The sequence below is a fragment of the Aquarana catesbeiana genome, linkage group LG12, assembly GCF_042186555.1.
Source record: "Aquarana catesbeiana isolate 2022-GZ linkage group LG12, ASM4218655v1, whole genome shotgun sequence".
Lineage (NCBI taxonomy): Eukaryota > Metazoa > Chordata > Amphibia > Anura > Ranidae > Aquarana > Aquarana catesbeiana.
This window is the reverse complement of record NC_133335.1, coordinates 56,216,422-56,240,309: the sequence shown is the minus strand read 5'-3', so window position 1 is coordinate 56,240,309 and position 23,888 is coordinate 56,216,422. Positions and strand designations below refer to the sequence as shown.

The following is a 23,888-nucleotide window of genomic DNA, read 5'->3' as shown; positions in this document are numbered from 1 at the left end:
GATTTTCATATCTCTACATTATGTGTACGTGTCAGCATATGTTGCAAGACTAGCTTAAGTTTTTCCAGATGTGTAAGTCTAGCGTCATGTATGTTGAAATTATACTGCTTGTTACCTTATATGGAAATTTGCTCAAACTGATGCTTGTGTAACCATGCTTATAAAAAGCCCCAATAAAGCAGTTTAGTTTAGACAGTACGGGACCTTTAAGGCTCGGAACTGATATACAGAAACTTTCTGATTCTGTGTCTTATTTCTTTGATAGAGCTAAATTTGGCAAAGCAATATAAACTAGAGGCAATTCAGTTGAGAACTGCACCTAACAGAGAGCAGGAGATACAATTTTCCGACAACAAAATCCGATCGCGTCAATTCCGACCGTGTGTGGCCTGTTCCGACGCAAAAGTGCCACACATGCTCAGAAGAAATTCCAAGACGGAACAGCTCGTTCTGGTAAACTTAGTGTTCGCAATGGATACAGCACTTTTGTCACGCTGCAATGTTAAAAATGGTTTAATACAGCGCACTCTCTTCTTCTTTATAATGTGACAAGAATTTAGTAGTTTTGCTGCTCATATTCACACACACTTCTCACAAACTTATTTCGTTACTATCTATCGGGATTCCCTCAATATATTTTGATTTCTCACATCTGACAACATATTTTTGTATATTTTTTATATATTTTTTGGCTTTAATGTAGATTTTTTTTGTGTTTGTATTTATTTATTTATTCTTTTAGGCGATTTTGATTTGTACTTGACAAGTTCCCACAACACCATTGATATGTTGTTCTATTTAATCTGTAGGAGATTGTTTGGTGTTGGTGTCCCTTGTTAATTTCACATTGTACTTTAGAAATGTACCTGAATCGTCACCAACAAACTGTCCTTTTTGGATGAAAACACACACAGGAGAGTAGAATTTACCTAAAAAATTTTATTAAGGGGTCACAACTAAACAAAGAGGGAGGCAACGCTGGAGAAACTGCAGAAGTGGGTGAAGCCTTGGACCCCCAGGGCAGACATCAATTATTTGAAAGCAAAATTGGTGGCCTGAGGAGTCCATATCTAAGGGAGTGCAGTCTGGTCCAGAAGTCCCAGAGATCCGGAAAGCAGCAGATGACATCTGTGTCCCCAGGCTGTGGTCATACGAGAGACTGCATCTTCTGTCAGACCAGACTGAACCCAGGGTCATCACTCTCTTGTCTTCTTTCCACGCTTCCTTCCACATGGTGGCTGTGGTGGTGGAGTTATGGCAGCAGGAGGAGGAGGAGGATGGTCCAACTCAATGACATCCGTCTTGGGTGTTAGTTCCCCACTCACCCCCTTACGTAGGACTTTGTACAGAAGGTCCTCACAGAGCCTGCGTTGACCCTCCTGCATGCCCTGCAATTTGGTGGCAGCCATGCAGGCAAAGGCCTCTTAAGGAGTTGGTAAGGCTCTGAGGGACGCAGAAGCCTCCTGGATCAGCCTGAATGCTGAATCCTGCACGGGACTCGGAGTGGCCTTCCTGGATCATTTATGTGGCAGGTGGAGGGGAGGGACCTGAGACTCAGTCAGGCTGCGACTGGTCCCAGGCTTCTCCTGGCTGACACTTAGCCCCGCCTCCTCCTGGCTGCCACTAATCCCCGCCTCCTCCTGACTGCCACATTCCACAGCCTCCTCCTGGCTGAGGTCTTCCTGTGTATGAAAAAGGGACATAGTTTTAGTTTTTTCTTCATCAATCACACACAGTTTTCACCTCCTGACTGCTGCAAATTGAATGTTAACAAATATAACAGACTATCCTTCTGAGCCCAGCATTTTTCATTCTTGTCCCAATTTTGGGTGCCCACTACTGTCTATTTATATGTAAAACACTTTTTTCAATCAGCAATTAGTGATCAATAATAACATCTAGTAAACATCATTTATTTATTGACCAGAAATCTGTAGAAGGATGCTATACCTGACTCCAGCTGGGCTCCTCCACTTCTTCCTGGCTGGAAGGCCCAGGTTGGACATCGGAAGCCTCAGCTGGGGTGGAAGGAAGAGTGGAAGAAAGGGTGGAGAGGGGTTCCCTGACTTCAGTGTGGTCTGACAGAAATCGCAGTCTCTCATAGTACCACAGCCTGGGGACATAAATGTCATCTGCTGCAGCTCCGGATCTCTGGGAATCTGTGACCTTCTTGCACTCCCTAAGATATGTGCTCCTCAGGCCACCAATTTTGGCTTTTAAATAGGGGATGGTTGCTGTGGGGACCACCGGCTTCACCAACTCCAGCAGTTTCTCCAGCGCTGCAGTTTGTGATTATAGTGGGGGGTGTCTGACCTGCCACAGACAGGGCAGCTCCCTGTATTTGTCAATGAACAGGGGCAGGAAATTGTGGTCGTTGAACCCATCCATTTTCTCTGCAAGACACAACACAAGACAAACCTTAATGTCAGGCCAAACTCCCCTAATCTTGTTACAATATAGGCTTCCATTTCGAAGCAGTATAGGCGCAAGTTTAGATCTTACCTTTGTTATCACGATCGGCATCTCCGATGCTCCTTCCTCCGCTCACAGATCGTACGTAATACGCACGTGTGTTACGCTTTATACACACTGCGCATGCGTATAACTCCACCCGCCCCTGACGTTCTTTCTAGTCTATTCCCCGCCCCTTTTCATTCGGCGCAGTGGGGGAAGAGCACATGACGGATAGACAGCAGGTGCGTGCTAATTGTAGCAACGAGGAGGAGGGGGAGAAAAGGCCGGAGCCTGAAACGCCCCCGATCCAGAAGGAGATTTAAGGACTCAAATATGTCCTTTGGGGAGATGTTGGAAATGGTGGACATCCTGAAGAAGTCCGACTATGATGGAAAGTATGGACCTTACCCCAACCCCAATGTCCGAAAGGCCAAGATCATGGCGAAAGTGGTCAGGAGTCTGCACCGGAATTTCGGGGTACGACGATCGAAAGATCAGCTCAGGAAGCGGTGGTTGGACCTCAAATTCGGAGAACATGAGCAGTACAGAAAGATTCGGAGAGTGCTGCAAAAAAGTAAGTAGTCGTGCTGTGTTCCTATTCTTTATGTTTATGACGTTCGTGCTGCTCCATGTGCTTTTAGGAACTGTTGTACAGTTTAAAATGGGCACATTATTCGTTCGGATCAAACATTTTTCGTTCCAACTATAAAATACCATTGTTTAGGCCATATGCATTTGGCCACCATTTTGACGCCCTATGCTTGTCTTCAAAGAATTGGGTTGTGTAGATGGCTTTGTTACTAGAATGAAATGCAAACTAGATTCTGTGTAAGGAGAGGACACTGAGCAGCTGTTTTCACATCTGGACACTGGAGCACTAGTGTGGGACAAAAGAACACCATTTTTATTAGGGGGCCACACAGGTGCTCCAGTGTATACTATAGGGGGGGCTACATCTGTGAAGCTTGTACCAAACAGGTAAAGTATTGCAGGTTGACAAAGGACACTAAAAAAGCTACATCTTGGAACTCTGCTAAAATAGAAAATTGTACCCCACTTCCAAGCAATGTTTAATCTTTATAGTTCTGCCATCAAATATCTGTGTGCTAATTATACCATTTTTGCTTTACATAGGGGAGAAAAGACTCGGAAGACACCCCTCATCCGAGGAGACCAGAGCCCCCCCCCCTCTGGAAGAAGGGGAAATACCCCCAACACAAGCTGAGCAGGAGGAGGAAGACGTGGTGGACCTAGTCACCACAACAGGTGAGTGTCTGTGACCACAGGCTCAGATAAGAGATGGATGGCGGCATTTTTTTTAGACCTAATTTATTTTGGGGTTCCTTTCTTTTTAGGTGATCGTGAGGGTGTGGATCCAGATCCTTTCACATCCGAAAGTGCCCAGATCCTGATCGGGGAGATCATGGGGTGTAATTTACAATTGGAAATCATCAAGCAAAGCATCAATGATGTTATTCCAAAAAATAAAAACATCATTGATGTTTTGGGGCGAGTTTAAAGCCCCTTCAAATCACTTTCTTCTTTTGTGTGCTACAATGTGCTAAATGTTTTTGTGATTTTTCCCAAAGCCAAATTTGGAGGATGCACACAGTGTGTCAACATGTGCTATCTGCCATCACGGGAGATCAATGGACGCGTTTTGGGGGTGCAACCCCTTCCTCAATAATAAAGTAGCTGAGAGGAAGGGCTTGCTCCCCCAAAACACGTCCCTTGATCCCCGTGATGGCAGCTAGCACATGTTGACATTGGCAAAATTGTGTGCATCTTCCAAATTTGGCTTTTCCAGGGGTGATTTCCCCCCATCTGAACGCAATATCAAACACAGTTCCTAAATACTCATGTCTGATATTGCCTTCAAGTTCTACCAAATGTGAACTTTGTAAGTTCAAGATTTGTGTCTTTCTTGTTGGTTTTACACATACCTGTTTTATGTAAAATGGACATTTTGAGTTTTGATAATGCCACCACAAAAATTGGTATACCACAAACATGTTGGTTTGTTTGAAAAACCTTTGGTAAATGCACATGTGATTGTGCAGGTATTAAAAAGATTGTTAATCAAGAATGTGTGGATTATTGTCTCAACGCTACAACACTTTTGGGGTGATGTAATTGTTGTTTTCTGAGAAAATGGGGGTTATTTCCTAAGGGCAAATCCACTTTGCACTACAAGTACAGTTTCAGTGCAGTTGCAAGTGCACTTGTAGTGAAATGTGTTTTTGCATTTAGTAAATAACAGCCAACAGTGCTTTGTATAAGGTTACACAATCACGACATTTTCTGCACTCAAAACATTTCTGTCAGGGTCAGCTAAAACAAACACAAGCAGTAAATGTCCACAAAGAATTTCTTTTTTGGTTTTATTATAAAAAGGCTTCACAGATTGTCTGGCATACTGATAGCCCCCCTACCCGCAAAGAACTCCAGGTAGCGTAACCGGACATCACGGGCACTCAGGGAGGGCAAGCCAGGACGGCCACTTTCAAGCGCCATCAGTGTGGTTTGATGTATCATTCCGGCCTCAGGCTCAACTGAGCCAGCATAGTTGGCCGAATGTTTCCTTAAAAAGTTATGGAGAACACAGCACGCAAGTATAATATGGTTCAGTTTATACTCCGCCATATGGATGGGTGTCATAAATAGGCGGAGCCGGCTGGCCAGGATTCCAAATGTGTTCTCCACCACTCTTCGGGCTCTGGCCAGCCGGTAATTAAAAACCCTCTGTTCCGGGGTGAGGGTCCTCATTGGGAATGGCCGCATCAGGTGGTCCCCCAGCGCAAATGCTTCATCAGCAACGAACACAAATGGGAGTCCTTCAACATTGTCCTCTGGAGCTGGCAAGTCCAAGCTGCCATTCTGGAGACGCCTGTAAAACTCCGTCTGGGCGATGACTCCACCATCGGACATCTGGCCATTCTTCCCCACGTCCACATACAAGAAGTCGTAATTAGCCGACACCACCGCCAACATCACTATACTATTAAACCCCTTGTAATTATAATAGTACGACCCCGAGTTAGGTGGTGGGACGATATGGACGTGTTTCCCATCAATTGCCCCTCCGCAATTAGGAAAGTCCCACCGCTCGGCAAAGTGGGAGGCCACAGTCTGCCATTCCTGTGGCGTGGAAGGGAACTGTTGAGGAAAAAACAATAAACATTACTATTTTTACTCTGAAACATGGCAAGCAGATTAGACACAAACATTAGGGGGCAACCTCCAGATAGCATTTATTAAGGGGAATTTAACAAGGCCAAAGTATAAGGTACACCTATCATATTCCCCCTTCCCCCCTCTCATGGGCCATTTCTAACATTATAGGGGGTGTGTGGAAATCTTGGACAGGTAACCCTCTTCACTTCATTGAGAGATGAATGCCTAAATAATGGGTATTACTTGGAACAGCCCCTCCTTAGTTACACTATTGGCAGTCCACTGGACAGGTAAGAAGTGTCATAATACAAAGATATAAATACACATTGTACACATTTGAGGACATTTGGACATTCTGCTATTAACTATCAAGATAATAATAGGATACAAAAACTTTAAACAGTACCATTGGAAAGTATACAGGCAGGCCCTTGCACTACATGCTTTGGGGAATTCATCCATAAATCTGAGCACTAAAGAGATGGGTATAGTGTGTATGGGTTTGGCAAAGTCAGCAGATAGATGATTGAGGATAGAGAATTGTGATCAGCTGACTTAGCAGTTGGGGGAGGGAGGGTTACTAAAAATTATTTGGGGACACCACAAAAAAAAAACCTCTGGCACTCTGCCTGAGTTTAAATCAAAAATAACATTTCCAAACATTTTAGGGGGTGTTTGGGGTAAAGCACTACTATGGAGCTGATAAAATACATTGTTAAGTGACTACATGAGGTGAATATAGGGCAGGAGACACCATGCTGAGGAGGTTAGTGAAGGGCAAATATGTATGAAGGACATAAAATAATAATTACATAAAAATCCAGCATGCATGAGGACAAAGGGGACATTCACAGCATATTCCAATCATGGTAATTAGGGAATAAGGAAAGAAATACGATATATTAGCAAACATTCAATACAATAAAATGTGATATTAAAGGATAAAAATCTTACCTTCATATACTCCTTCTGCAGGACCTGTATGATGGCAGAACAGGTCTCTGGGATAATGATCCCCAGAGCCTGGGGGGAGATGCCTGTCAAGAACTTCAAGTCCTGCAGACTTCTCCCTGTGGCCAAATACCGCAGGGTAGCGACCAACCTCTGCTCCGGAGTGATGGCTTGCCTCATGCAGGTATCCTGCCTGCTGATATAGGGGGTCAGCGAAGCCAACAAACGGTGAAACACGGGGTCCGTCATCCAGAGAAAGTTCCTGAAATCATCAGGATTATTCTCACGGATCTCACGGAGCAAAGGCATATGAGAGAACTGGTCACGCTGAAGCAACCAATTCTTGGTCCATGAACTCCTCCCCACCCTGTTCATGGACTGGACTTGTGTCAAGGTCAGGACCCCAACACCAAGCCCCCGCACAGCACGAACTCTACGAGGAGTACGCATACGAAACATAAGTCACGCGGAACTTGCTGCACGCACTGAAGAGCAGATACAAACCCACAAGCACAAACTGAACCACAGAAAACGATCTGAAAGCCACGAGTCTGAAGAAGCGCGAATCGTCTCTCACCAAACTTTTACTAACATGAGATTAGTAAAAGGAGCCCAAAGGGTGCCGCGCTTGGTTCTGAACCGGCCTCTTCTAGTCTCGTCGTACGTGGTGTACGTGACCGCGTGGTTGGCGATCGGAAATTCTGACAACTTTGTGCGACCGTGTGTAGACAAAATAAGTTTGAGCCAACATCCGTTGGAAAAAATCCTAGGATTTTGTTGTCGGAATGTCCGAACAAAGTCCGACCATGTGTACGCCCTATAAGTGTCGGAGTGTAAACAATTTATTAGAAGGTATGACAAGTGGGAAATCACGTGGAGTCAGTATAGGAAAGGCACATCAAAGGTATGTAGATCCCATGTAAGCCATCAGCATTGACATTTCTACATAAACGTCGGCTGCAGCAATGACTCTCCTCTTACTCCTATCGAGGAATTTAGAAGGATCCCAGAATGAGGCTTGAGGCACTCATGGAGCACAGCGTGGGACGTAGGGCATGGTGACGTCACTGGACCTGTGCGACATGTTTCCGAGCATGCGCACTGCGGAAGTAGCGGCAGCTGCTCTCCCTTTTCAAGCTTGGAGGACTGTCACTGCTGACAAGTGAAAAAAGTTCTGCAAGCAGCATTTTTGGAGTATGTTTGGAGCGCTTAAATAAGTGCCTAAAAAACGCCCCTCTCCATTAAAATGAATGAGAAGTGCTTCAAAAGCGACTGAAAAACGCACGAAAAGTGCTTCAAAAGTGCAGAAAAATGGTTCTTTTGAGTCACGTGACCTTGAAAAAAGCGCACTACTAACGCCTCAAAAGTGCTTTAAAATCGCCTCAAATGCGCCGCAAAAGATCCTGACGTTTTATGGGCATTTTTCAAGCACCTCAATGTGAAAGGGGTCTAAATCTTCACTAACACATCATAAATGCTGTAGGTGCTGTTAAGGTGCGGTTATTGGGCATTACCATTGAAATCAATGGAAGCCGTTGACAAGCGTTGATGCCTCATGAAAACCACATGCTGCTTAATCTTTAACACAATGCTACCGCTCCTGTGTGAACAGCACCATGTGGTGCCATTGCAATATTCATGGCAGGCATTGACAGGCATTTATGAGGCTTTAAAAATTCTGAATAAATGCTGCATAAACACATGTTATTGATGCACATGTGAATGAGCCCCTAGACTGCTCTTTGTGTCAGTGTGCCTGTATTGTGCTCTGTGTGTTCTGGCAGCTTCTGCACTAGTCAGGGAGAACCCTGGTCATCATCATCATCTGTGCTGGGAGTGTACAATGACTGTGCCTTTCACCATCACCAACCAGCGGCTCTCGAAGGTACCGCTACAGATGTGTGAAGAAACAAACATGATTATGTGTTCTCTTATACCTCAATAATAGATGTTTATTCATAGAACAGAGTTTGTAATCCTAAAATAAAAAAAAAGAACACTGACTCCGAACCACTATAGTTTGCTTTAAGAAACACACACGTATGTACTTCATGTGTTATGTTTATTTCATGTAATTATTTCATAATAATATGAGATATTTTTCAGGGATTACATATAAAACTATTTACTAAATATAATCTACGATATGATCTTTAATCTGATCTCTAGAATCCATAATCCGATTTACAATTATTAAAATATCGTTCATATTAGCCATTTGTTTCCTTTGTTCTTTTCCCTTGAAACTCTTTGTTCCGACACATTCTTTTCCACATTCTCCCCTTGGAATAAAAGAAAAAAAAGACAATATTTAGTATGATGTAGAAACAGATATTTAGTTGGATGACCTAGGGCATATATTACTGGCCTGTGCTGGATGCCCTGTAGACCAAGACCAAGTCAGGAGGCAGGCACAGATAGGTACAGTGATCTTCTGCCCACCAGTGCCTGCATGGTTCTGGAATTGTTACTCAGCAGAGAAGAACAGAGCCAGAGGTGTGGGACATTGAATATCTCTTCCTTCAAGAAAGTAACTATTGACAATGATTTGTTTGGCCCCCTCTGACCACCAATGTAAGAGGGTGTTTCTGCAATGACAGCAATGAAAAGAGACGTATTCATCACTGATCACCAATGTCAAAAGACACTTTACCACTCTCCACTAATTTATGATATCAATCCTCCACTTACCACCAATGTAAAAGGACACTTTACTACTCATCACAACATTTATGGGTGCACGTATTTACCAACCACCAAAGTAAAGAAGCATTTTATTAGTTAACATAAATTTATAGGTGGCACTACTCCCCTAACCACCAATGAAAAGGAAGACCCTTTCCACCAAGACCAAATTAAAGTTACACTTCACTGAAACACTATAATGGGAAAATACATTGCTGATCACGAATGTAAAGAGCCACTGCATCACTGACCACCAATTCCAGAGGTAACTATTCCACTATATATATATATATATATATATATAAATTGTTCTCCACCACTTTGCCCCTTTCATTAGTTTTCAGTTGTGTAGTGCCCTCTGTTATTGGTGGTCAGTTTTGTGGTCGTCCCTTGCGCTTGTGCTTTCCCTTTTACATTGTTGAACTTTGTAGTGCCTCATTACAATAGTGGTACAGTAATTCTCCTTACATTACTGATCATTGTAGTGTCCTATTACAATAGTGGCCAATGGAATTCCCCTTACATTGCTGGTCAGTACTTAAGTGTCCCCTTAGCAGTGGCGGCTGGTGCTCAAAATTTTTTGGGGGAAGCGCAAACAAACTGAAAAATTCTGAAAAATACTGAAAGAAACCCCATCAATTGCTGCCTCACTGTGCCAAAAAACGCAGCCACTGTGCCCATCAAATGCCGCTACTGTGCCCATCAAATGCCGCCATTGTGCCCCATCAAATACAGCCACTGTGACCCCCGCCCGCCCCCTGTCTGACCAGCACTTACCCCATCTTGTTGGCTGTTCAGGCAGAAGCGAGCTGTGTCCTCTGTGTGTCTCTTCTTGCTTCCTGATAGGCATCCAATAGCAGCGCCTGTCCTTTAAGCCAATCAGGTGATGGGTATCCGACCTGCGCTACCTGATTGGTGTAGAGGCCGTTCAGTGTTAGAAAAGCAAATATTAATTTGCTTTTCTAACACACCTGGGTGGGCTCCGAGCGCAATGGTCTGCGCTCCGAGTCCACCCTATTTTGAAGCCTATTAGAGTCCATGGCTCTAATCAGGTGCTTCAAAAAACACCCCAGCCACTGTCATTCAGATGCCCAGCGTCCTAAAAGAGGCCGGACGCCTAAATAGGGGGTGGCAGAGGTGGCCATAGATAGATTCATGCAATTCATGAATTTATCCATTCTACATGGGGGGGGTGGCGTGACAGAGGGGGTGGCGCCAGTGCGTCCTTAATAGACGGGCTGCCCGTCAGTGATATAGTGCCCCTGGCATTGGCGTATGTATGAGTGCCACAATTGTTGGTGTGGTGCTCTCATTGAGTCTTCAACATTAGGATTAGTAATGTAGAGTGCAAGCTAATTGAAAATTTTCAACAGGGGGCAGGAGGTGGAGCCTAGCGGAGCAGACATGCATTGTTAGAGCTCCACACCGCTGAGGAGAGAAGAGAAGGACAAAGCGGAGCCTGCAGGCTCAAAAGGTATCCATTTGAACCTTTTTGCCCCTGGGAACAAACTGTGAAAGTTTGGGCAGGAAATATGGTACTGGGAGGAAACCGTGGCAGAAATAAAAATCACCTCACAAAGAGCTCACAGGCACTCACTGCAGCTGAAGCAGCTCCAGTCACCTCACAAGATACAGCATCAGGGCGCTCTCACAGACAGAAAATGTCACAGCAAGACTCTCGTTTGAGTCAGATACAGAACAAATCCTCTCACAAACTTCTCCACAAGCCTCCTCAGTATCCCCAGTAATATTATTACAATTTGAAAAGATGCTTCATAAGGCTTTAAAACAAACCTCAGACCAAATAACAAAAACCCTAACCAAAGAAATAAGAGAGCTGGGAAACCGCACCGCAGCCTTAGAAATAAAAATGGATGAAATTGAAATTACAACCCAAGAAAATATAACAGAATTGGAACAATTAAAAAAAGAGAATTTAATACTTCAAACTAAGCTCGAAGATTACGAAAATAGAGCCAGACGTTCAAACTTGCGCATAAGGGGAATACCTGAAACTGTGACAGACCTGCAATCTACTATTACTGCTCTATTACAAGAACTAAAGCCAGATATCCCTATCGAACGTTTAGAACTGGACAGAGTACACAGAGCCCTCACAGCTAAAAAGAAAGATGGACCCTCACGTGATATAATCACACAATTTCATTATTACAGAACGAAAGAACAAATACTAATTGCTGCAAGAGAAAAAAAGGAACTTAATTTTCAAGGACACAATTATCAAATTTTTGCTGACCTATCCCAACTTACTATTACTAAAAGACGATCCATGAAACCCCAACTAATGGAACTGCAACGCCACAACATTATGTATCAATGGGGCTTCCCCTTTTCAGTCAGATTTAACTACCAAGGTACAATTTACAGAAGCAGATCAGCAGATGAACTACAACAAACCCTTTTAAAATTAAATCTGACAGAACCCACAAGCAGCAACACTCCCACACGCAGAAGAATGGCGTCATCTTCACCTTCAGGCAGCACCCAGAAAATTTCAGAACAAAATGGGAATCATCATTCTCACAAAAGAGGCCGTTATGCCACATCATCCATGGACCAAGAAGATTCAATGGACTGACATCCTAATTCCTGATATCTCTTCATTTATTATACTAAGAGATGGTTCTCTATAAAAAACCTATATTTATAACTGAATGTAACTGCATTCTGATAGTCACACACTGTGTGGGATCATGTTACATTACAGTTATATTTCTTATTACTTCTGATTCATATAGCCTTAGAATATATAAGTGAAATAAGGAAATTCTTGTTCAGTTATATATTATCAGGTAATAACTATAGATTTATTACTTTTTAGGACAAATATGTTCAATAATCCAGAAGTAATGGAAGCTTTTTTTTTTCTTTTCTTAAAACAAATATATTATTACCTAACTAGTTCCTAGAATTATGTTTTTGTTTATTCTAATCTGAAGCAATACAACCTCAATTTTATGAGTTAACATATCTAAACAGTTACATATGAATAAAATATGTAATTGTTTACTCTAAAAGGGTTAAAATCCCAAAATAATTCAAACTATCTTCATCAATACCAAAGTTATTAACAGTACCTTTCTAACTGAATTATTTAGCCTAGGGCAAGACTAACCATATACAACCACCCTGGAATAAATAATTTCAACAAAAACTATATTCTGCACTCCAATTAATGAAACATCATTTTGATGTCTTTTGACATAGCACTTCTCTCCTGTAAGTGGAAGATCCGTGTACCCCCATTAGCCCTCCTCATTCTCCCAACCATATTATGTGGGAGTGTGACGAAGGCACTTATTCCCCTGAGAGAGATATTTATTCTCTTTCATGGGTAAATTGTGATTACTTGCAAAAAATAATTTATACAATGTATCATCTAATCTCATATGTTTTTTGTTTACTCTTTACTCCAGAATTCACTGGTTTCTTTTCTATCTATTCATCTCTTCAGTCCACACAGGTTGATCTGCGCAGTCAGCTCTGCATAACAAAAAGTAAGTCAAAACTATTTGATCTATTGCCATGGCACCACTGAATATACTTTCCCTGAATGTTCAGGGAATAAATGTCCCTCAAAAAAGGACCAAAGCCTTCCGTACTTTCCATAACAAGAAGGCTCACATAGTATGCCTCCAAGAAACACACTTCACCAAAGATTCTACTCCAAAATATATTTCTCCTTTTTTTCAACAAATTTACACGGCTTCTGCCTGTAACAAGCAAAGGGGAACTCTAATTGCATTTCACCGATCCACACCATTCACCTTATCATCAGAAATTAAAGACCCAGAAGGTAGATACCTGATACTCATGGGTTATATAATGGATACAGCAATCACGGTGATTTCCTACTACGCTCCTAACAAACAACCTACACCATTCCTCTCACATATATTACAAGTGATTAATACACACAAAATAGGAACAGTGATAATGTGTGGGGATTCGAACCAGGTCCTCCTCCCATTTCTAGATAAATCACCTTTTACACCATCCAAAATAAACTCTAGATTACCTTTTTCTCAACTTCTTTCCAAATACAATCTGGTAGATTCATGGAGAGAAAATAACCCAATGAAAAAGAAATTCACTTATTTCTCGCACCCTCATCAAACCTTCACCAGAATAGATCATATTTTTCTAACAATAGGAATGATACCAGAAATTATTGCATCAGATATAATTCCGATTCCGTGGTCTGACCATAATGCAGTATACACTACTATAGCCTCAGCCATACCAAAAGCGCATGACCCAACGTGGTACTTACTGGACATAATGCTCAAACACCCACTACATCAGATGGCCATTGAACAAGCTTTAAAGGAATACATATCAATTAATAATACAACAGACATCTCCCCAATAACACTGTGGGAAGCTCATAAGCCTGTCTTGCGTGGTACAATACAAAGACAAATGGCACTATTTAAACGGGAACGCAAAAATCTAGCAAAAAAACTAGAACTCAATTTTAATGCAGCCTACATATCATTTCAAGATAATCCATCTCAGAGTACAAAATCTCATCTGGAAAAATCTAGATTGGAATACGATCTATTTCTCACTGAGTCAGTTGATAAATCCCTCAAACGCTCCAAACACAATTTCTACATGAATACAAACAAACCAGGTACATATTTGGCTCGGGCATTAAATTCAACTAACAAATCTTTCAAACCAATACGTTTGAAATTATCAAAAAATGTTTACACTTGTAATCCAGTTAAAATAGTCCATAAATTTCACTCACATCTCGCAACTTTATACAAGACAAACAATGAATTTAATCCTACAGAAGCTGAATCCTTCTTCTCAAAAATAACCTTACCTGAGTTATCTCAGAATCAAAAAAGCAGTTTGGATGAGCCTATAACTATAGATGAAGTTGCTAACGCCATTAAAGACCTAAAACTTAACAAAAGACCAGGCCCAGACGGCTACTCGGCTTTATACTATAAAACATTCTCAGAAATACTCTCTCCCATTCTCACTGAAACTTTTAACAAACTTCTAGATGGACATTCTTTTCGGCAAGAAACACTAATGGCAATTGTTTGTATGATTCCAAAACCCCTTTCTGATGATACTTCCTGTGTGAATTATTGGCCTATCTCTCTGTTAAACCTCGATATTAAATTATTAGCAAAAATAATAGCAAAACGCCTCAATAGCATTATAGGAAAATTAATACATAGAGATCAAGTAGGCTTCATGCCAAATAGACAGGCAGGCGATAATATACGCAGGGCAGTGTTATTGGCACATATTGCTAAAAAACGGAAAATCCCTTTATGTTTTCTATCTCTCGATATTAAGAGGGCATTTGACACAGTATCCTGGCAATATATGCAATATTCATTACAAAAATGGGGTTTTTAACATGGATCAAAGCATTATATAATAAACCCAAAGCCTATATAAAATATGCTGGATACAAATCTGAAGCCTTTAATATCGAAAGAGGTACCCGACAGGGTTGCCCATTATCTCCCTTATTATTTGCCCTTATACTCGAACCCGTGGCCCAATACATCAGAACAAACCAAACTATAACTGGCATTGAAGTAGGAGGTATTACACACAAATTATGTATATTTGCAGACGATATATTACTTTTTCTATCATCACCACAGGTCTCTGGTCCTAACTTAATACCAGCTCTTGATGGATTTGCAGCCCTATCCGGCCTTATGATTAATCCTAAGAAATGCCTAGTGCTTAATATTTCACTCACAAACATGGAATTGATCCCGGCTAGGGCTGCACTCCCATTCACATGGGCAGAAAAATCAATCCCATATCTTGGAATTCATTTAACAGCATCTCATTCTGACTTATTCTCAACCAATTATCCTCCTGTATTAAGACAGATCACAAATCTAATAAAACAATGGTCGCAACTTCCTTTATCCTGGATAGGGAAGATTAATGCAATCAAAATGACTATTCTACCCAAATTGCTTTATCTATTCAGAGTCCTCCCTATTCCAATTCCTTCCTATTTTTTGAGAATAGTACAAAAAAGAGCAACTTCGTTTATATGGGGCTCTTCTAAACCACGTATACCTATACACACACTACATCTTCCCAAAAATAAAGGAGGCCGGGGATACCCTAATTTTACTAACTACTACAGAGCAGCACATTTGGCCAGTCTGTCCAAATACCATGCAAAACAGGAAATCCCATTATGGGTATTTATAGAGGCTTCAGAAAATGACCCTCTATTAATATCAAATTTATTATGGCTTGATCCTAAAGACCGCTTTAAAATTCATAATCCCATAACTAAACACTTCTTATCTCTCTGGGATAAACTAAAAACCAAATATCAGTTACAATCTCCACACAATCCTCTCCTTTCTTTTATCAGAAATCCGGCCTTTTATCCGGCATGGATCTACCCAAATTCTTTTAAAGCTTGGACAACATCAGGCATTCAGACACTAAATGACTTCATAGCATCTAAATCATTCCTTTCATTCCCATCGCTAAGAGAAAAATATGATCTACCAAACTCTGAGATATTTAGATATCTCCAAATCAAAATTTTCTATACACCATTCCTAAAGGGGGATACACCATTATCCCAATTATCCATTTTTGAATCAATCTGTACAAAAGATCCATTTACTAAAGGTACAATTTCATCAATTTATAATCATTATATGGAGTAGCAAATCTTAATAGACCCTCTTACATTCAGAGGTGGGAGGAGGACCTGGGACGAACTTTAGAAGACACGGACTGGTCTAACATATGGCTCACATCTAAGTCATCTTCACCCAACATCTTAGCACTGGAGACAAATTATAAAGTCCTAACTCGCTGGTACATTGTACCCGCTACAGTGGCAAAATATTCACCTAATACCTCAACTCTTTGTTTTCGAGGATGCCCAGAAATAGGCACATATTTACACATATGGTGGACGTGCCCAGTAATCCAAACCTTCTGGAAGGAAGTCTTCGTGATTGCATCTAAAATATTTAAAAAAATAATACAACCAGATCCATATTTAACTTTACCTAATCTAAAACCGGAATGGTTAACACTCTCTCAATTCAAACTTATGATCCAACTAATAACGGCTGCAAAACAAACAGTGGCCAAGGCATGGAAATCTCCTACATTGGTACTAGCAGAAACAATTCACAGAATGAATAATACAATGTCCCATGCTAAGATGGTAGCCATCGATCAAAATCAAATTCCAAAATTTGAAAAACTTTGGCATCCTTGGATAAAACAACAGTTCCTGTCAAACTTCAATGACTCTGTCATGTTGCCATGGTAACAGATTAAATGACTTACAGAGACACCCATTCTAAGGCTTCAAAGAGAACTAAAAAGAATAATAAACTGACGAGCGGGACAACCTTGTGGACCATACCTCTACCTTTCAACCCTTTTTCTTCTTTCTCTTTCCTTTTCTCCACCTTACGATTAAAGCTCATTATCAGAATTTATTTGACCTATATACACTCTACTTGTAAACAATATGTATAGTAGGTATAAATCATTTAAATACCTACAAAAGTAACTAAGGAAATGATATATATCTTTAATTTAGGTTTACGTGAACCCAATGTTTAATATTTGAAATTTCATGATATTTACTTATATAAACCCTACTGTAAAACAATGAGCTTACTTTATAGATCCTTGTAAACTTACTTTATGTATCTTTATAACATTGTATACTCAATAAACTTCTTTTGACAAGGAACATTTTCAACAATATGGTACAAAACAATCCAGCATACTTTGGGGGCCTTGGCACTCCCCATTCATCAAGACCTGGAAATCGTGTGGACTTGAAATATGTGGAAATAAGTGATAAACATTATAATATAAATCACATACTTTAGAAGCTATGACTCTGTAAAAAATTGCAAATTAGAAGCTGCACCATAAGCATTCGACCAGTGTGATGACCCGAATGTTTCCCCCATCACACAGCAGTTCCTGCGGGTGGCGGGGGTAGTGGGAATTCACACAGCCAAAAATGTTGAATACTTACGGTGGTTGTGGAACAGCATTACAATGGTGTTTTAATACATAGACCACCAGAAAGATAAATTTGCTATTTGCTGGGAGCACACACAGGAGTTATAACTTAATTCAAAAATAGGTTGTAACCTTCCAATACTCAATCCAGAATTGGACTGGAATTGTGCTTTTATCTATTTAAATACTGAATAGTTTGGGTGGGAGGAGTATTGCAATTGTGGCTTAGTGGTCAGCACTTCTGTCTTGCAGCAATGGGGTCTCTGATTCAAATCCCCTCCAGGATGATTTCTGCATGGAGTTTGTATGTTCTCCCGATGCTTGGGTGGGTTTCTTCCATACTCCAAAGGCATGGTATGTGTCAGGGATCCACCAGCACCAGATCATGGCGTTTGCATGCGTCTAGGAGCCAGCGCGCTCCTGTTCAGACACAGCGTCAAACCACCACAGTTGCCGTGCGTCGGCGCGGCGCTCGGGCACGCGCGGGTGCACGGCGCGGGCGCGTGCACAAGCACGGGCGCGCGCGCGTCCGCGTTAGCGCCGGTTTGGCGCCAACCAGCACATAAAAGTTCCCCTGTTTCATGGGAACAGTGCTGCTTCGTCTCAGCTCTGTGACTCTGCCTGAAACCTGAATCCTGATTGCTTGTTACTTGATTGACCCGGCTTGTTTGACCATCCGACCTGCTCCTATCCCGACCCGGCCTGCCTGACTCTTCTGCCGTCTGAATCTGCTACCGTTGCCGACCTCTGCCTGCTCACCGACTCTGCCTTTGCCTGCTGTATCACCTGTGTGCCAGTTACCTGCCAACCCGGACTGTTTGACTCTGCTTGTGCCTGCCTACCTGTTGCTGTTGCACCATCAGCTTCAGCCTAGTGACTTCCTCACTTCCAGTGTATCAGTCTGCTGCTGTTCCAGTCTCCTCTCACCTGCAAGTTCCACCATCCAGTGTGTCAGCCTGCTTCTGTTCCAGTCTCCTCTCACCGGCAAACCTGCTATCCCTGGAGGGATCTCTACCTCTACATCAGAGACTTCACTCCAACAGGCACTCCTACCCCACTGCGCTCAGGAGACCACTGTTCCCACTCCAGTGGCTCCTGAACCAGCGTTGTATGAGAGGTCTTCTCCTACAGTCAGGCTCACCTACCAGGAACCTAACAGTACGAAGCAGCCATGACTGAGCCTGCAGGAGATTCCTCTCCATTAAAGGAGATCTGCACCCACCTTGCGGCTCTTAGCCAAGCCGTCCAATCCCTCCAGGACAATTACAGCAGATTGGAAGGACAAGTCCAGCACCTTGCAGGGTCTAACCCCGTGGCCTCCTCCTCAGCTGCAACCCCGGCACAGTCAGTTCCTGGCCCTTCCGTAGGGATGCTCCCACCTGAACCAAAGGTTCCCACTCCTGATAGATTCTCTGGAGACCGGGCCAAGTTCCGGGCCTTTCGCAACGCATGCAAGCTCTTCTTTGCATTACAGCCCCGAACTTTCTCACTGGAGGCCACTAAAGTGGGAGTCGTGATCTCCCTCCTACAAGGGGAACCCCAGACCTGGGCCCATCGTCTACTTGAGGGGGACTCAGCATTGACCCAGTCCTTATCTTCCTTCTTTGAAGCCATGGCACAGATATATGAGGACCCCCAACAGACTGCTACAGCTGAAACCGCTTTGTTTACACTCCAGCAAGGCCGCAGACCTGCGGAAGACTATATTATGGACTTTAGACGTTGGAGTGCGGACACTCAGTGGAACGACGCGGCCCTGCGTCACCAGTTCCGCTTGGGCCTATCTGAGGGTTTAAAAGATGAACTTGCCCGAGTGGGTGTACCAAACACTCTCGAGGCCCTGATTAACTTGACTATCCAAATCGACCGACGTATCCGGGAACGTCGATCTGAGCGATCTGCTCTTCAATCCCGCCCGAGTTGGATGACAACCAGAGCACCACTTCCAGCAACCCGCTATACACCTTCACCCAGTCTTAATTCAGCTAATGTCTCATCTGACTCCGTGGAACCAATGCAATTGGGCCTGATGCGACCTGCATTATCGCCTGAAGAACGGGCCCGACGCCGACAACTCAATCTGTGCCTCTACTGCGGTAGGTCTGGACACTACGTACTGAACTGTCCTGTCAAGTTAAGTAAGTGCCCGTCAGTCGTGTTTACCAGTCTCTCTGCCCTATCTGCGAACTCTACCCACATTTCCATTCCTCTGTCTTTACAGCTGCAAGAAGGGACTATAACAACCAACGCCATCATTGATTCCGGAGCATGCAGTTGCTTTATTGATTCAAACTTTACCAGCCAACATAACATTCCTTTACGAGCCAAAACCCAGGGACTTGCCGTATTTCTAGCGGACGGATCCCGCATCAGATCAGGACAAGTAACCAAGGAGACCCTGCCTCTGCTTGCTTCTACTTCCTCCCAACACAAGGAACTGCTGGTTCTTGATGTCATCTCCTCTCCCATGTTTCCCATCATCTTGGGTATCCCTTGGCTGCAGGCCCACAACCCTTACATTCAGTGGACATCTGGAGAAGTAAAATTCTCATCCTCTTACTGTCTTGAACACTGTTTTGAGAAGGATTCGGATCCCTCTTCCACCCTACTTTGTTTGGACACCGACCAGAAACTTTGCCAGGTCATACCCAAGCAATATCATGAATTCCTTGATGTGTTTAGTAAAAAAGGGGCAGACTCTCTTCCACCTCATCGTCCATACGATTGCCCCATCGAATTACTGCCAGGAGCCGAAATACCTTTTGGACGCATTTTTCCATTATCTGAGAAAGAACAGGAAGTGTTAAAGACATACATAGAGGAGAACCTGGCCAAAGGTTTTATACGCCATTCTACCTCCCCAGCTGGCGCCGGAATATTCTTCGTCACCAAAAAGGACAAGTCTCTCCGGCCGTGCATCGACTATCGTGAACTAAACAAGATCACGGTCAAGAACCGGTACCCTTTACCTTTAATACCTGAACTTTTTCAAAGATTAAGGACTGCCGTCATTTTCACCAAACTTGACCTGAGAGGGGCTTATAATTTAATCCGTATTCAGGCTGGACATGAGTGGAAGACAGCATTCCGAACCCGATTCGGGCATTATGAATACCTGGTCATGCCCTTTGGACTCTGCAACGCTCCTGCAACCTTCCAACACCTGATTAACGACGTCCTCAGGGACTTCCTAGACGTATTTGTAATTGCATACTTGGATGATATACTGATTTTTTCTGAATCCCGTGAACTGCATCAGGAACATGTCCGCAGGGTGTTGGGTCGCCTCCGCTTACACAGCCTATACGCAAAAGCAGAGAAATGTGAGTTTGAACAACATAGCATCCAATTCCTGGGGTTAATCATATCTGCAACAGGCATCAAGATGGACCCACAAAAGGTTTCCGCTGTTTTGGACTGGCCGGTCCCCGTGGACAAGAAGGGTGTGCAGCGGTTTGTGGGATTTGCAAACTTCTACAGAAAGTTCATCAAAGGCTTCTCAGCCATAATTGCACCTATCACACAGTTAACCAGACAAAATATCCGTTTCTCCTGGAACCAACTTGCCCAAGACGCTTTCGAGAATCTCAAAAGACTGTTTACTTCAGCACCTATCCTCAGCCACCCTGAACCCTCCTTACCGTTTATTTTAGAGGTTGATGCCTCTGAGATTGCGGTAGGTGCGATTCTTTCACAGCGCAAGGGTAACAAGGAGATAATGCATCCTGTAGGGTTCTTCTCTCGTAAACTCTCCCCTGCGGAGAGGAATTATGACGTCGGTGACCGAGAGCTTCTTGCTATTAAAACTGCCCTAGAAGAATGGAGGTACCTGTTGGAGGGGGCTATGCATCCAGTACTAATCTATACTGACCATAAAAACCTAGAGTACCTGCGATCTGCCAAACGATTGAGGCCTCGACAAGCTCGCTGGGCTCTGTTCTTCTCACGTTTCTCCTTCCATATCACATACCGTCCAGGCTCTAAAAATATTAAACCGGATGCATTATCACGTATGCATGACAACCCCAAGGACTTATCTACTCCTGACACCATCTTACCTGCAAACAATTTTTTACTGCTACAAACAGATTTACTTTCCCTGATTAAAGGAGCATCCTCTGAAACAGCCAGACCAACGGGAATCTCTTTAGTGAGCAGAGATGGATTGTTCTGGAAGGGAAGCCAAATTTTTGTTCCTGAAAATGTCCGGGTCAAGGTTTTAACACTTCTCCACGACCATCCTTTGGCAGGCCACTTCGGAGTCCGCAAGACCCTGGAACTAGTGCAGCGTACATTCTGGTGGCCCAATCTAAAGGACTTTTGTGAAAAGTATGTTAGTTCCTGTCCCATCTGCATCCAGAATAAATCATCCAGGAATCGAGCTTGGGGCCTATTGAAACCATTGCCGGTACCCGACAGACCATGGAAAATGATTTCTATGGACTTTATTGTGGAACTTCCATGCTCCGAAGGATGCTCAGTTATCTTTGTTGTAGTAGATCGTCTAACCAAGATGGCTCATTTTTTACCTTTAAAGGGAACCCCGTCTGCCACCGAGACTGCTCGCATATTTATCAAGGAAATCATCAGACTTCACGGAGTACCTATAAACATAGTTTCTGATAGAGGGGTTCAATTCACTTCACGTTTCTGGAGATCCCTATGTGAAACCCTAAGGATTGAATTGGCCTTGTCCTCGGCCTATCACCCTCAAACAAACGGTCAGACGGAAAGGACTAATCAGACCCTGGAACAATACATCAGATGCTTCACATCATTCACACAAGACGATTGGGTATCCCTACTACCCTTGGCAGAATTTGCTTACAATAATGCCAAACATTCTGCCACCGGTCAATCCCCGTTTTTCGCCAATTACGGCTTTCACCTAACCTTTTTACCTGATTTCCTTTCAGAGTCTTCGGTCCCAGCAGTACAGAATACAGTGGAGTTCCTCAGTCACAACAGCCGGTTATTGCAGGAAACAGTGTCCAAGGCCCAGGCAGATGGTAAGAAGATCTTCGACCGGAAAAGAAGGGGGGAGCTGAACTTACAAATTGGCGATCAGGTATGGCTTTCTACCATTAATATCAAGTTAGCATGTCCTTCTAAGAAGTTGGCACCCAGATTCATGGGACCCTTTCCAGTTAGAAGGAAGATCAATGAAGTGTCTTACGAACTGACTTTACCTGATTCATTGAAAATTCATCCAGTTTTCCATGTATCTCTGCTCAAACCTGCTATACCTGATCCCTTTCCTGATAGAGGGACAAGACCTCCTGAACCTGTGGTAGTTGATGGCAGCGAGGAATTTGAGGTTGAGGCTATCCTTGATTGTAGAAGAAGGCAAGGGCAAAACCAATTTTTAATCAAATGGAAAGGTTATGGTCCAGAAAGTAACTCGTGGGAACCGGACAGTAATGTGCATGCTAGGCGTTTAGTACGCACCTATTTCGCTACTCATCCTGAGAAGAAAAGGTTGTTGGGCATCCGGAGGCTGCCCCTTGGGGGGGGGCAATGTCAGGGATCCACCAGCACCAGATCAGGGCGTTTGCATGCGTCTAGGAGCCAGCGCGCTCCTGTTCAGACACAGCGTCAAACCACCACAGTTGCCGTGCGTCGGCGCGGCGCTCGGGCACGCGCGGGTGCACGGCGCGGGCGCGTGCACAAGCACGGGCGCGCGCGCGTCCGCGTTAGCGCCGGTTTGGCGCCAACCAGCACATAAAAGTTCCCCTGTTTCATGGGAACAGTGCTGCTTCGTCTCAGCTCTGTGACTCTGCCTGAAACCTGAATCCTGATTGCTTGTTACTTGATTGACCCGGCTTGTTTGACCATCCGACCTGCTCCTATCCCGACCCGGCCTGCCTGACTCTTCTGCCGTCTGAATCTGCTACCGTTGCCGACCTCTGCCTGCTCACCGACTCTGCCTTTGCCTGCTGTATCACCTGTGTGCCAGTTACCTGCCAACCCGGACTGTTTGACTCTGCTTGTGCCTGCCTACCTGTTGCTGTTGCACCATCAGCTTCAGCCTAGTGACTTCCTCACTTCCAGTGTATCAGTCTGCTGCTGTTCCAGTCTCCTCTCACCTGCAAGTTCCACCATCCAGTGTGTCAGCCTGCTTCTGTTCCAGTCTCCTCTCACCGGCAAACCTGCTATCCCTGGAGGGATCTCTACCTCTACATCAGAGACTTCACTCCAACAGGCACTCCTACCCCACTGCGCTCAGGAGACCACTGTTCCCACTCCAGTGGCTCCTGAACCAGCGTTGTATGAGAGGTCTTCTCCTACAGTCAGGCTCACCTACCAGGAACCTAACAGTATGTTAACGGCTTCTTGACTAAATTGACTCTAGTTTAAACCCTCTCCTTCAGCTTTCTGACCTTCGATGTGTGGAGATGCCAGCACAGCTCCGAACTATAGTTATTTTTCTCCAGCCCACATAGACTTCTTCCTGGTCGACAGATGGACTCTTCAGAATGTTACACAGTCTGATACTGGATTTATCATATGGTCAGACCATGCCATCTCCATCACCTGCGCGACCAAAAACCAGGACCTCCAAGAATCTGGCATCTTGTTTCCTCTCT

General features: G+C 43.6%; 1 long non-coding RNA gene across 1 annotated transcript in view; it reads right to left on the bottom strand.

The window, feature by feature from the left end:
• Positions 1-8,747: 8,747 nt before the first annotated feature.
• Positions 8,748-23,888, bottom strand: part of LOC141114030 (uncharacterized) — a 122,283-nt gene continuing 107,142 nt past the window's right edge. The window contains exon 3 of the long non-coding RNA XR_012236854.1: positions 8,748-8,861. This is a non-coding gene — a long non-coding RNA (uncharacterized lncRNA). The remainder of the gene's footprint in view (positions 8,862-23,888) is intronic.